This window comes from Rousettus aegyptiacus, unplaced genomic scaffold, assembly GCF_014176215.1.
Source record: "Rousettus aegyptiacus isolate mRouAeg1 unplaced genomic scaffold, mRouAeg1.p scaffold_m13_p_7, whole genome shotgun sequence".
In the NCBI taxonomy this organism is placed as follows: Eukaryota; Metazoa; Chordata; class Mammalia; order Chiroptera; family Pteropodidae; genus Rousettus; species Rousettus aegyptiacus.
This window is the reverse complement of record NW_023416310.1, coordinates 29,370,926-29,375,838: the sequence shown is the minus strand read 5'-3', so window position 1 is coordinate 29,375,838 and position 4,913 is coordinate 29,370,926. Positions and strand designations below refer to the sequence as shown.

The 4,913-nt window shown below is 38.1% G+C and overlaps 1 pseudogene; it reads left to right on the top strand.

Annotated features, from left to right (window-relative positions):
• Positions 1 to 4,321: 4,321 nt before the first annotated feature.
• On the top strand, positions 4,322 to 4,440 carry LOC118606067 (annotated as a pseudogene).
• Positions 4,441 to 4,913: the final 473 nt, after the last annotated feature.

Below are 4,913 nucleotides of genomic sequence, written 5' to 3'. Positions count from 1 at the left end.
TTGACATCTGATGATGGCACCGCTTGTCCACCTTTCATAAAAATTATACAGTGAATAATTGTCCTGTTGTGACAAATGATGAACATTCATGAGATTGTTGGCTAGAGTTGGAATTTTAAGCACAGAACTTGTCTCAGTGTGAAGTTAAGTAATCTCAGGACCTGTGGTCTCAGGTCCTTCTTAACCAGATAAGGGTTTAATAAACACAGTAAAACATTTGGTAGAATTTAATCAGTACTCTCTCTGACACTTCAAAACTACAAATCATTTTCGGAATGGTGAAAATCAAGAAGTGCCTTCCCAAGCATAACAGAAAAGACCCAGTCAGTCAGGCAGTGGCTTCTGAGCTGCCAACTAAAACCCCTGGCTCTAGACTAGGCCTCAGCAGAACACTGTGAGAATGACTCGACTTTCAAAGAAGACAGAACTCACACCAACTAGGCAGACACTCAAGTACTCAGCTGTGTGCTAATGTTTCTCCCCTGGTCTAGCGCAGATCCCCTCTGCTACAGAGCCATTCTTTCTCTCTCAACGTTCTTCACACTTAAGCCTTGTGTCAGTCTCACTGCCACACTGTGAGCAAAGATCTGCCCAGTTCACCATTGCATTCTCAGGACCTAGGCCAGTGCCTGGCACAGAGCATGTTCCCAGTTGAGTAAATGATTAGAACTTATACAAACGTATTTCTATTAAATTAAATAGTTTGAAAATGTGAGTTGTGTCAGGTTAGGTTTTTTCAAGGCCTTTACCTTTACAGTACAGGTATGCCATTCTCCAAAGCATTTCTTTATCCCTGACAGCTACCTCATCTCCACAAAATCTGGTCCCACTTCTATGCCTTGATCCTATTATATCTTAAGCTTCTGTATTTATCACTCTCTACTGTATGTCTTTTTGTGTTCTTGCCTGTATCCCACACAAGACATTGAGAGCAAGATCCCTACATTAATTCCTGGATTTAAGATATAGTGGTTAAATAAGTAAGCTTTCTTTTCCTGAAATTATTAAAGTCAAACCCATTAATTAAACCTGCTGTAGACAAGATTTACCAGAAGCAAGAGTTTATAGTATTTTTATAAGAGTTCCCTCAATGAATATTTTTTGAAACTGTTAAAGATAAATTATTAATCCATTGCAATTAGTATTCTCAATGGCTTCTATTTCCCATTCTGAGTACACTGCGTCATCTCCCTAGATCCAAGCCTTATTTCACAGGAAAATGAGGCAGATTCTCTCTGATGGTATGTTGAACAGTGATGGTTGATGGATCTCATTGAAGAATTGTTTTTCTTCTTTTTGCTAGAGAAAATTATCAAGGTCCTAGGATTGCTGAAGTTGACATGTGAAGGCTAAATGTTTAAAAGTAGTATTAGAAAATTGTAATTACTTGAGGGGTCGGGGGAGGGGTCATTGTTTAACTGAAAAAGTAGATGATTATATTATCTAAGAACATCCAAAAAAAAAAAGGTGTACCAAGCAGATGGAGCTTGGTGCTCCTGAAAGCCAAGGAAGAAACACTGAATAATTTCACTCTTTGAAAAAAAAAAAAAAAATGAAGACCCCTTAATCTACTGTTAGGTTGAATAACCTAAGAGCAAAATTATAACCTGAGATTGAACCAGGTCTGCCTGATTCCATAGTCTATGCTTTTTCCCTCCCTATATTATAACTCTATGGAGAAATAAGTGGGACATCTTGTATGGAAGGACTATAAGAATGGTTTATCTCCCTTTATAGTCTTTGATACTATGATAAAATCTCCTGTCTCCTGACTGCAGAGGCTTGATGATAAGAATTACTTTTAGTTAGTCACTGGTGAAATAGGAAGAACATAGACTGGTAGTCAAGTCTCAGCTCTAGGACTCAGCAGCTTTGGAAAAGTAAGTTTAAGTTCAGTACCTCCATTTTCTCTGAATTATTAAATATTTCCTGAGCATCAATAGTTCTAGCTTAAGCACTTTATGGCATTACCATATTTAACCCTCACATCATAGAGATAATAATAATAATAGATAACTCTATTTTCCAGATAGGAAACAGGCTTAGAAAAATTAAATAACTTTCTCAAGGTCACCAAGCTTCACTACCCACAGCTTCAGACATATATTCAATAGCTTACCATCTCCATCTAAATGTTAAATAGGAAATTCAAACTTAACTGCTATAAAGTGATTTCTCATTCTCTCTTCCAAGTCTTCCACATTTCAGTAGATGATACCACCTTTTTTAGATCAAAAGCTAGGTGCCATTCTTGATTTCTTTCTCTCAACTTCTCTCTCCCACCCCTACTACCCCATCAATCCAATGCATTAGCTATTTCTCTGAACTCTATCTCAAAAATACATTCCTTACTTTCTCTAACACTACCACAACCCAAGCCATGATCATCCCTTGTCTGCGTTTCTGTAAAAGCCACATGCTTCTGGTAGCACTACACCTCCCCTAGCCTCATTTCCACCATCCACAGATGGGCTAACAAAACCCCAGAGCCTTTGTACTTCTGTTAAGACTATTATCCCTTTTTCCAACACCAGAGTCATAGCCCCAGATTGCCACAAGACAGAACTATATCTCCCAACTTGCATGCCTATACTACTCTGTATATTTTCTACTCTGACCCTGCCTGCTTCCCCTGCACAACACAAGAAAACTTTCATTATGTCCTCTAGAATTAATGGTCCATCATCAGCAAACTTTCCTATATCCTCTTCACCTTCTTGTCCTAACTGAAAACTAGATGTCCCCTGCAGGCACTGCTTCCTTTACAGTTCTCTCAAGTGGCAGCTGCTTTTTCTGCCCCATCACATTTTCCACTGGGCCTGGAGGTAGGATAGGTAATCTCCATGTTACTTATTGCTGCTTTCCAAATGTCCCTCCCTTGTCCTAAAACTTCTCCCTCCCAAAGTTTGAATTTCTTTACATTAGACAAAACAACTGCCAACTTTTCATTTTGCAGTCATCTGCAGACTCCAGGTCACTCACTCTCATTCCTTGAAAAGTTAAATTCCTGTCTCACTATCACTTTCTCCAAAGATAATTTTTAGTTCTGGGTAATTTTGATGATATGTAGGTGATCCTTCCTATACCCTGGCCTCTCCAAGTCTTTCATCCCTGCTTTTCCTCTCTTCCAATGACCTTTTCTTCCACTCTACCTCAGTCATCCTCTCCATGGTCATGTCTTGTCATTACCAATAATTACAACCTCTCTATCTTCTCAATTTCAAGTAACCCTGCTCTCTGTGCCCACTTTCAACTTCTCCAGGCCTTCCCTCTAGTACCTTGTCAGGATTCTACCTCCATTTCATCATCCCTCTTCTCCTAATGGCCTCACTTCCCTGCTCTCCCAGCTTCATCACATGATTCTTCCTTTCAATCACCCTTTGCATATCCATCTAGTCTCTTACTCTCTCCTCTTACTGTATTTACTTGACAAAATCCAAACCCTGATAATGTCAACTTTTTACCTCCTCTGAACCACCACACAGATAAACACAGATAAACACAATTGGAAAACATGCTAACTGTTTTCACTTTAAATTTTTTACTATCAACTTCAGTTGGGCCCTCAATGATACCAGGTAACCCTCCTACCCTTCCTTAATATATTCATTTTCCCCATCTCTTAGATGACTACCTCACATTTCACATTTCTTCTCAAACATCCAACATTTCTGCCCTCCTCATTCTCAGCTGAGGATCTTGCTTCATATCTTACTAAGAAAGTAGAAGAATCCATGAGAAGAGAAATCTCACACACTTCCACTCTATATCTACCCACTCACCTATGTCCTCTACATCTATCCCTGTAGACCCAGCCTGTCCTTTCATCATGGATGAATTGTCTGCATTCCTAAACCAACTTCTGCACTTGGGCACAAGATTCCATTTGTCTTTTCCTCTTAAAGATACTGCCCCCATCCCCCCATCTTGTAGCATCAATTTTTTCCCCTCAAAAGGATCATTTCCTCCACTACACATTGTTATTTCTCTCATTTTAAAACAAAAACAAAAATAAAAACAAACACCCTTCCGTCACACTTAATATTTTTTCTCTCCTTTGGAGCAAAACTCTAAGAGTTTTGTCTTGTCTCTCTCTCTTAAATTCCTCTCCTTCTTCCTCTCATTTTGCATTTGTCTATGCACCCTCATTTAATTTATGTATTTAAAGAAGAGAAATGTATATAAAAAAGAACATGGTCATGTAAATATGGCAGTTCTTATCTGAGCTTTTTATAAAAAGTGATTAACTTAAGTAAGATGATAATAAGTAAATGTCATTTTTTTTCCCCCTGAATAGTTTAAATCTGAAAATAATAATATACTTTATGGCCATGCTACCCTGAACAAACCTGATCCCATCTGATTTCAGAAGCTAAGCAGGGCTGGGCCTGGTTAGTACTTAGATGGGAGACCACCTAGGAAGATGAGGTGGTGTAGACATAAAAAATAAAAAAAAATAGGGGATTGTAAGCTGACAAGTTCCTTGGAATCTGTGAGGTCAACCAAGGGTTACCTTGCCTAAAGAATAAAAAATAATAATTAAATAATAACAATAAATAATACTTATTAGGACCTTACTAGTTACTTCAGATGTATTATTTCTTTTAATTTTTATAATAACTCTATGAAGAAAGCACTAACATATCTCCTTTTATAGTTAAGGAAACCAAGACATAGAGAACTTCAGATGAAAGCTATTTTCTCTCAAATGCACTCAAGTAAACACTCACCTCCACCACTCCACCAAAGCAGCCTAGAAGGTCACTACTGTCCTCCATGCTGTTAAGTCCAATAGTACAATCTCAGCCCTCATTGATCTTGACTTGTCTTCAGTATTTAACACAGTTGCTCATTCTTTCCTCCTTAAAACTTGTCTTTACACTTGACTTTTAGGACTTTCTTTGTTCTTTTAT